We start from the raw sequence: 10,432 nt of genomic DNA, 5'->3' as shown, positions 1-10,432 counted from the left end.
TCCCACAAAGACCCAGGTGGTTTTTGTGCTCATTTCAACAGAAAACAACCTGAAGGCCAGAAGCAGGAAGAGCTCACACACTCAGATACACAGACAACCTGAAGGAATCTGTCCTGGCGTTGTTACAAAGCTGGTCAGAGCAGCATTAGGACCAGCAATGATTATTTGTGATGACTCAGTGTCTTAAGACAGCAGGACTCCAAAAATGCTTCAAGTGCTAAGTGCCCACTCTATTAAACTGGTACTTGATATTTATAACAACCAGATTCTTGTTCTCTTCTTGGTTTATCCTCAGTAATACTCAGGAGAGTGCTTGGCAATGGCCATTGTTCAGTCTCAACCTGCTGAAAATTCAGTAATTCTGTGGTGTACTGCTGCCTTCAAAATACAGTCCAAGGGAATAATTCCTGCTACAAGAAACCAAGTATGTCTTTGTCAGCTTTACAGCAGTTTAGGGACAGAAACATGCACCAGGAATTTGTGTAATTACATGAGATTATATCAACAGAGCCATTTCTCTCCTTCATTATCTATATTCTAATAATTGGACAATTATCAGTTAATAAATTCTAACTGCAGCTCAAGTCTGGCACTTTCTAAACTTTTACAAAAACCTATCAGTACAGCAAGGTAACGACACCTTGCATTTTAAATCATCTCTGAGGAGACATCCTGTGGTCCTGGCAAGGATGGCCCCTGCAGATTTTACAGTTCAGCACTGACAGAAATCACAGCAGTGTGGGCAGTGTCTGTGTCTTAATTCCCACCCATGGACTCAGCAGCTTCACTCATCGCTGATGAAGCAGCACAGGGAGTTCTGAACACGTCCTTGGAGCTGAAAACCACAAGAAAGTAAATTTCACCAAGAATATTTTATTATTTTCTTTCCAATGCTTGTCTGTTGTATTTTTACTTTTGTCTGTAAACCTTCAGGCACAGCACTTTGGCAGAGTTTCTAAATATCTGTGCAATATAATGTGCACTTGGTGTTTATTGCTGTAAATGTAACATCAATTAGGGGCATCACAAGGGAGGATAATTACCTAGATTTATTGGAAAAAATATGCTCTGTATGAATACCTGAGCATATTAACGACCCTGTGTTTTTCCACTCTGTGGGAAGAGATGAGGGGTTACCCTTAGGATTTTTAAAGGCACTCAGTATTTTATTGCAACTCAGCATTCTTTCTCTGGAAAAAAAAATGGAAAAAATTGTTTAACAGCACAGCTCCCTTTGCAAGGTGACATCAAGACACTCTTAATAAAGATAGCAGTTTATTCCCTTAACTTCTGCCTGTGACATTTACTCAATAAAACACTTTGTAATTAAGTCAAAGATCAATACGTGACCCTATGAATTTACAGGCACCAACACATCCCCAATATCTGTATATATGGTCCTAGACATAATTTAACATATGTACTTACACTGCAACTTGGAAGAAATGTATAAATAATTTAGAATTCTATGCAAATATCCCAGTGCAGAGATTCACCAAGCAGCAATTGCTGTGTCCCCATCCATGGGCCCTGAGCCATGGGAGGGGGTGAGCAAATGTTTGGATGCTGCTTTGAGTGCCCTGTGTTGTCTCCTAACCTGTGTCACCTGCAGCCACATCTCCACTGAAATCCAGTAAACTACCTCCCTGGATATCCCATGCCTGCAAGTGAATTTTAGACAACTACAACTTTCATTTTCAATACATTTCTAGGTATTGAAAATCAGATTTGAATATACTTTCAGCACTCAGAAACTGGATAGCCACTGCAGTGAGCTCCAAATTTATTTGTGAAATTCCTTGTGACTCCTAAGTAGATCACATGCTGGTTTGGGTCTGGAGGCCAGTGCTGCATAAACCAACAACTTTCTGTTCATCCTCTGTATTTGCACATTGGAGCTTGGGAAAGTACAGAGGAAATTGCACCCAGAGGTGTAGATGATTTATGGTGCCTTGGGCCAAGCGATACAATTTATGCACTATGTCCTACATAGCCCAGCCCAGAGGCTCTGCATAACACTTTGATGAGGATTTAATTTACTTCCTGTAGTGATAGTATAGTCTGTCATATCAGAATTTAAGTACATTAAACAGCAACACCATAAAACCTCTCATTTTCATTCATAAGTCAGAAGTAATTCCAGCAGGAAAAAAAAAAAAAAAAAAGAAAAAAGAAAGTTATTTCACATCAGAAACGGATTCTCATCTTCTGAGACAATTTTTTTTTTTCTGTTCAAAGTCTTAAGAGTGATATCCCATATGCATACCCCTCTGATCCTGTAGCTGGGGGCACTGGAAGGTGGCAAGGAAGCAATAGAATCCTGTCTCAAACCCCTGTTTGTCTCAAACACAATCAATTAACACTTTGGGCAAAGAGAGGCCACCACACCTGCAATGATCAGGAAATGCTCTCAGCAGCTGAGAGCTGCAGGTTGCTGTCTGGGCACTGCGAGTTCCCCTTCGCTCTCAGCCAAAGATGAATTAAATTACCAGCACACAGCCCCACCTTTGGAAGTGCTGGGATGTTCACCCAGGCAGCTCCAGTCACACCTGGGGGTGCTGGGATGGACTGTGACAGCGAGCTGCTTCCAAAACTGCTTCTCAGAGAGAATTCCCACTGGAGCCTCCTTCTACCATCTCTCCATCCCTGTGGGGAGATAAGAGTTGGACTCCTGGGACTTTGTCCTGGTGTTTTTCCTCAGCACCAGGGATTTGTTTGCAGTGAGATTCTCAGACACCCTTAGGACACTGCCAGGGCAGGGTTTGTGTAGCTTCCTTCGCCTTGAAATGGATTTCTGGTCTCTTCTGAGCTGACTCCTTTGGGATACTCCTTCACGGGGAGTTCCATTTATCTCAGTTCCCAGGCTCAGGAAGAAAACTCCAAAGCTCGTTGGGATCTTGTTTCTCGTGTTTGTTAGGATGCTGTCAGAGACCTGGCAGCCCTTCCCAGATTCAATCCCTGACACAGGCCAAGTGCCCCACGGTGTCATTAAGTAGATTCATCAAATGCAGCTTTGTGACTTCCAGTCCTGCACAGGACACTCTTAGAAATCCAGTCTTCATTTCCCTGCATTGAAATGATTATAGGTTCTTATTTTCTACAGACACCTCGAGAGGAACATGTGAAATATCTTAAATAAGAGATGAACATGCACATAGGTTAAATGGGAGTATTCCATGGGAGCTCCTTCCCCTCTGCCCACAGCCACTGACACTAATCCATGTATTTCAGACACGTAGGCTCATGCCATAGAGATAGACTTCCCAAAAGATGAATTTTTACTCACTTGCATGTGTGCATTCAGTTCACTTAAAATTAAATTTGCATATATGCTGTTTTTCTTACTAATGGCAAAGAGAAAATACTTGGCTAGACTCAGCCTGCAGACTGGGTAGATTGCTTTTATCTCATTTTTCTGAGAAGAGCCTAGCTTTTTAAACAGGAGTTAAGTATTCCTGATACCAATGCTCATAGGGGCTGAAAAATCTCACAGCTCAAGAGCTTCCTAAAGTAGCTGAAGCACCACCTCAAGAAGCAAGAATGAACAGAATAGTGTCTGCCTTCTATTTCTCTTCAGCTTTTTTGTACACGTTTGTCATTTCCTTATTCTTGGATAGCAACCAGCTGAATGTTTATGTTTGTCAAACACTCTCTTCTCCAATTTCTACAAATGTAGGAATCCTCTGTGAAATTCAAACACTAATTAATAAATTCAGCAGAGGATGAAAGTCCAGTTATCATGTTCCAGTAATACAAGTTTTTGAAATGCAGCTGCTAATCAAATACCAGCAAATTTGTTGTAAAATTACTTTCAGGTCATTTGATTCTGTAACTGAGGCAATTTAAATAGCACTTTAAAATTTCTTGTTACACCAGAAAAGTATCTTTGCTATTGGAATTTTTTTTTAAAGGAAATAAACAGTACAATTCTCTTAGAGGGAAGAGCTAAAAGGATGATTTCAGGAATTAGCCACAGATAGTTGGCTTTCAAGGTAAATTATGGGTCTTGCAAAGGGAAAAGCTGAAAACATCAAATTAACACTTGAGAATTTTTTTAACTCAGAACATTGTTAGTGGTCTCAGAACCCTTCTAATTCCACTGAACAATTAATATTAAAGGCTGTGGTATGTAATGACCATGAGGGAAATCCAGTTCTTAACAGCTCACAAAACTATTCAAATATCAGAGCAGTAGAGCATTTTCTGGACTTGCACAGGAGAAAGAACTGAGGGGATGGAAATTCTACAGGTATTTTATATTTCTTCTGGAGTTCCAGCTACATTAATTTTAACATTTTGTAATTTATATTTCTATTCTTTATGTAAGTGATTGGTGTCTCCTTTCCTGAATGAGGCATTTCTCTCTAATCATAACGCAGTTCCTAAAACCCATTAAAATCACAGACACAGTGTTAAAATGTCAAGTGTGTAATTGATGTGTGAAATAAATGGACTCTCAGGGCTGTGCAAAGGGTGAGCAGCCGCTCTGAAGGATGCTCCAAACGAAGGCAGTTCTGCCTGCTGAAATACAACAAGCAGGACCATTTGAAGGCAGCTTTTACCACTGCCCTTCTTTCTCTTTCCTGACAAAGGCTGTAAAACACAAATAAAAATTCAACAAATAAAGTATTTCATTTGGGAAAAAATTCTACAGCAAGTCTCCCATTTCTCTGAAATGAAGTGAGAAAGACGCAGAGCAGCCTGAGGTTTTTTGTCATGACAACAGCAGACTGTCACAGAACTAAAGCTGAATTCTGATTTCTTTCTGTAAAAGACCACAACAACCAACACTCACTGAAGCCCTGAGCAAAGGTGGGGAAGGAGGAATGCTCCAATGACCTGGGGGTAACTCCAGAGGAGCTTCTGGCACTTTCAGAAACGGAGGAATAATTACAGATCTTATTCAAATGAAACTGCTGCCCATAAAACAAGCATAGGCCCAATCTCTCCCTACTCCTTTTAGTTTGTTCCAGTGGGATGCTTTTCTTCACACTGAAAAACTGTTAAATCTTGTGTTTACACAAAAAAAAACCAAAAAACATTTCTATATTTGAGAGATTAAGACATCTATGTTGATATTTATGCAAATAAGATTTATCAACACATATTCATTTGTAAAGATATGCCATTTTGCACTGTGATAAAATATTTTAAATCAGGCTATAATTCAAGGGCACAGATGAGCACCTTTGAAACATCTAAAGAGGACAGAGAGCTACAGGGATGGATGTACAGAGGGTGAAAATTAATAGAGCCTAACCTTCTAATCAGTCTGAAGATTTTAATTTCCACTACTACCAGCACAATTTAATTGTCTATTTAATTGCATAAATGTTGCCAAGTATCATATTTTATATTTCTGCAGTCATTATGAATATTCATCTAAAAATGATGATTGCAAATAGGTTGTCAATAGAGCAGCCTGAAATGTTTAATAACCAGCACCATGATAGTTATCGACCCTTGTATAGTATTTCCCATCCAAGGTATATAATGGCTTCTTCTCTTCAAATTAACAAAACTTAATTAGGATGCATTCCAATTACCTTGGGACAGTGCAGCCTGAGAGAGCAAAATGAAAGGCTGGTCTACAACAATGAAGTCTGGTCTTGCAGACAAGCATTGAAGTTCAGCAGAGGGAACCTGGAGCAAAAAGAGAAAACTGACACAGGTGCCAAGCACAGAGCTCAGGTGAGTCTGAGTGCTCTGGAAAATACTGAGTGATCTGGCACATTTCCCCCTTCAGTAAAGTCTTCAAGGAGATTGGAATCCAAATTAAATCAGTATTTTGGCCATTTAATATGGGAGAAATTGTCATCTCTCACACTGTCTTTCAGGATTCCCTACTGTTTCACTGTGAAAAGGCCACTGCTACAGCAATATTTAATTCTCGTAAAAATTCTTGAGAAAAAACAATTTTGGGTTTTTTTCTCTTGTATTTTTTGCACAGTGGTGACAATAAATGAAAGATCAAGGCCTGATGAAAGTCTGGCATTTACTGAGGATGCTGAGGACCAGGTATCACAGACGTTCAAAACTACACTGAGAGCACAGCAGGCTTGCACGTGCTTCTCTCACACCTCATATCCACATCCTTGGTTTAATAATTCTGTCTGTTCTGATAGCAATTTACTCTAAAATTCATATTAAATGTGCTAGTCCTAGGTTCAAATGTCAGGTTCCAGGCCACTGAAGTTACCATTCCTCCAATGAGGTAGAGATTGACCTTGTCAACCCTGGCATGTAAATGCAAAGCAGAGCAGGGTGTGTTATGTTAGGAGGAGAACTGCAGTCCTGTGCTCATTGTCCTCCCAGAGACAATCTGCTCCCAGTCCAACCCACGAGCCTGAACTGAGGAGGGGATTGAGCTCTGTCCTGAGAGTGCCCCGAGGTGCACAGATCCCTCTGTGCCTTCCAGCCCACAGGATTGCCTTCAAACTCGTCACCTTCCTCCGCAGATTATTCCAGGGGAGTGCATTCCCAGCAATGTCTTTCACCCTCTCCCTCCACAGAGTCTTTAGACTCTATTAGAAAAGTAACTTTCCACTGATCCCAGCCAGACATTGATTTTTTTTCATCCCATTATAATGAAACTGGAAATGAACATGTTTTTTTCTTTAACAGAGGAAAAGTTTTTTAATTAACCTGGGCTCCCTGTGCAGAAGCTGAATGGAAAGCACTGCAGGTGCACCTGGCCAGCAGAGCCTCTGTGCACAGTATGATCTTTCCCCTAATGCATATATGTGTATATTTGCATTTTCATATTTCTTTAATTTATGATTCTGTTTCACATTTGGCCAAAATTTGCTCTACTTTTTTAGCTATTAAACACTTCCAGGTAATGCATTCCTTCCATGGGCAGACCACAGTTAAAGGTAAAGTTCCTGTCTGATATAAATCACCAGAAGTCTGCTGGCTTGAGGGGAGCAGAATTGATTTACACCTGCTCAGGACCTGCCAGCAAACCTCCGAAACACAAAATATGTCCTTTTTCTTTTCCTCTTTTCTTTAAGCCACTCCGTTTTTATTACCCTTTGAAGGGAACTCTGAAGTGTTTACTTGTCAAGAGGATAAAATATTTGCTGTTGAAGTTCATTCCCTTAAGCCTTGCAGTGATTGCCAGCACTGCAGGGGTCATTCTTCTCCCCAGCCCAAAACCCAGGTCCAGTACAGACAGCAGTGAGCACAGAACAGACCCAGCACAGGAGCACAGAACAGAACCAGCACAGGACACAGGGACAGAACCAGCACAGGAGCACAGAACAGAACCAGCACAGGAGCACAGAACAGAACCAGCACAGGAGCACAGAACAGAACCAGCACAGGACACAGGGACAGAACCAGCACAGGAGCACAGAACAGAACCAGCACAGGAGCACAGAACAGAACCAGCACAGGAGCACAGGGACAGACCCAGCACAGGAGCACAGAACAGACCCAGCACAGGAGCACAGAACAGAACCAGCACAGGACACAGGGACAGACCCAGCACAGGAGCACAGAACAGACCCAGCACAGGACACAGGGACAGAACCAGCACAGGACACAGAACAGAACCAGCACAGGAGCACAGGGACAGAACCAGCACAGGAGCACAGAACAGACCCAGCACAGGACACAGGGACAGAACCAGCACAGGAGCACAGAACAGACCCAGCACAGGACACAGGGACAGAACCAGCACAGGACACAGAACAGAACCAGCACAGGAGCACAGGGACAGAACCAGCACAGGAGCACAGAACAGAACCAGCACAGGACACAGGGACAGAACCAGCACAGGAGCACAGAACAGAACCAGCACAGGAGCACAGGGACAGAACCAGCACAGGAGCACAGAACAGACCCAGCACAGGAGCACAGAACAGACCCAGCACAGGAGCACAGAACAGAACCAGCACAGGAGCACAGAACAGAACCAGCACAGGAGCACAGAACAGAACCAGCACAGGAGCACAGGGACAGAACCAGCACAGGAGCACAGAACAGAACCAGCACAGGAGCACAGAACAGACCCAGCACAGGACACAGGGACAGAACCAGCACAGGAGCACAGGGACAGAACCAGCACAGGAGCACAGGGACAGAACCAGCACAGGAGCTGTACAAACACCAGTGAGAACAGAACAGAACCAGCACAGGAGTTGTGCAAACACCAGTGAGCTCCTGAGCACAGGGACAGGAGATGCTGGGATGTTCCTGAGGAGAGCATTTTTGTAGAGCTCTACCAGAACTTGTTTCTACCGGTATTTGAAGGTCTAAGAGCTTATGGATATATTAAGAAATTAGGAAATAGATGGAATTTTTAAAATTCTGGTTTCCTCGTGAAACAGAAAAGTGGAAATAATTTAAAAGAGTTCAGAGTCAAACTACTCTGACAGGTTTCTTCAAAAACATGTTCTCCACGTGTGTGACAGTCTAAAAGTGCTCTGGATGTGTTGGGATGATTGGAGCCTCCTGCAGTGTAGGTTCCCACAACCCAGAGCTCAACCAGCCCCAGAGCTCCACAACAAACTCCTTTGCTCTTTATAGAGAGAAAAAGATCTGAAGTGAAGCACACACCATGTTAGCATTTATTCTACTTCCCCAGAGAGTTCCATTTATCATTAACTCCCTGCATGCTGAGCTGACTTGTTTGATAGCCTGAAAATTTGGTTGAGTGTCTGCAAAGCTGCACTCTTAACATGCTGCTTATCTGATATTTTTAGAGATCCTCTCAACACTTCACACTTGTCAAGCTTCTTGATCTTTTTATAGTTTGATTTCCATAAATGTGTTTCTTTCCTCTAAATAAACATCCATGCAATTCAAGGCTTAGCTGATTTCCAGCCTGTTGCAAGTAGAGCAAGAAAAGGCTAAAGAAGAGAAATTATAGGGATAAGTATATTTCATTGACAGAAAGTCTGTGTCTATCTGAGAAAATATTTTTTTGGCCATTTCTGTACCACCTCAGTCAGGGAACAGTCTATAATCATAATGCTTAGAGACTACCAAACAAGTTTAAAGACCAAATAATACATTACTTCTAAAAACACAAAAAGAATAAATATTGCAGTGCTGTTGATTTAGAGCTGTTAACAGTTTAAATCATCTCAAAATCCACCACTTTCTGTATAACTCCACATTGTGGTCTCTGCTTTCCGCTGAAATCCATAAGGTTTCCAATGTAAGATAGAAATCACCATCAAGCTTTACAAATGGAAGGGAAAATGCAGTAACTGCTGTCTCAGGCCGTGGGAGCAGAATATCTGCCAGACTGGGCCACTGAAAGCTCCCTGAGGCCGCCCTTGTGCAGCAGGTTCAGCAGGTGGGTCACAGCCCCGGCACTCAGGTTTTGGAATGCCAATTCCCACGTTAAGCAAGACCTTGGTGCACCTTACCCCTTAGAATTCTCTGCCAATCCAGCGTTCAAACTGCAGCTCCAGTGGTTTCCTGCTGACTCCTCTGCTCTGTCAAAATTCACAGTAGTTTTGTGAAAGGACAGAACCCAGCCAAAATTTCCATCCTGCAGAAATCCTCATTTTCAAAACTGCAGCGAGGAGGGCAAAGGGGTGAAATTGCTTTTTGTTCAGAATCAGAACAAAATTTCAGCTGTAAGAAATCTTCCAAAGGTGGAAATTAAAAGAAAAACATTTAGAAGAACGGAAACAGAATTTCTTAATGTTTCTGGCATGGCAAGGAGAGCCCAGAGTCAGCCTGAGGAGGCTGGAGGTGAAGCCTCACGAACCAAACTCCAGAACAACCACTACACATGGGGTCTGAGGGGAAGAATGGCCCAGAAATGGGCGGCTGGAAGGATTTCTTCCAGCAAACATGACCTGTCAGAGCTAAAAGAATGTCTCAATTCCACCGAATAAGCATTTTCTGATGAAAAACCCTGCTCCTTAAAAAGCTTCAACAAGCTCTGGCCACTTCAGCATCACACATCTCCTTCGCTGCTTTGGCTCTCATCCAACATTTGCAGCATGTCCTATTCTGTTTATATTGTATACTCCACTGTAATGCTGTCTGAAACTGTATTTTAGTCTGATTTTCCTCTCCCCTAGGTTGGTAAGAATTGCAGAATTGCTCCCTAGAAGCCAGTGAATATAAAGTGAGTGTGAAGACAGCCAAAACTCTGCCTGCTGACTCCAAGTGTGACGTGTTTACCCTTTGCATGTTCTAGCTGTGTGCTTTCAGCTGCTGTGTGAACACAGCCCACCAGTGGCCCATCATGAGATGAAAAAATATTTCATGATGGATTGAATTTATTTTGGGTGCACATTCAGAGCTCAGAACGGTATAACAGGGCTATCTTACATGAATCTTAATGCAGTGAGGGCAGGTTGCCATGATGGTATTTGAATTTCAGTATCAATTATTTTTTGGCTTTGTGAACAAGCATTCAGAAGACTTGAATAGTGGAACATGACATCTAAACAGAGGACAAAAA

General features: G+C 42.3%; 1 long non-coding RNA gene across 1 annotated transcript; it reads right to left on the bottom strand.

Moving 5' to 3' along the window:
* Nucleotides 1-853: 853 nt before the first annotated feature.
* LOC147649862 (uncharacterized) lies at nucleotides 854-9,602 on the bottom strand. The gene is made up of 3 exons (XR_015277855.1): nucleotides 9,381-9,602; nucleotides 5,547-5,643; nucleotides 854-3,066 (listed from the first exon to the last, which is right to left on the bottom strand). It is a non-coding gene; the product is annotated as an uncharacterized LOC147649862 (long non-coding RNA).
* Nucleotides 9,603-10,432: the final 830 nt, after the last annotated feature.

Source organism: Cyanistes caeruleus, chromosome 18 (assembly GCF_971803275.1).
Source record: "Cyanistes caeruleus chromosome 18, bCyaCae1.hap1.1, whole genome shotgun sequence".
In the NCBI taxonomy this organism is placed as follows: domain Eukaryota; kingdom Metazoa; phylum Chordata; class Aves; order Passeriformes; family Paridae; genus Cyanistes; species Cyanistes caeruleus.
This window is presented reverse-complemented; position numbering and strand designations above follow the sequence as displayed.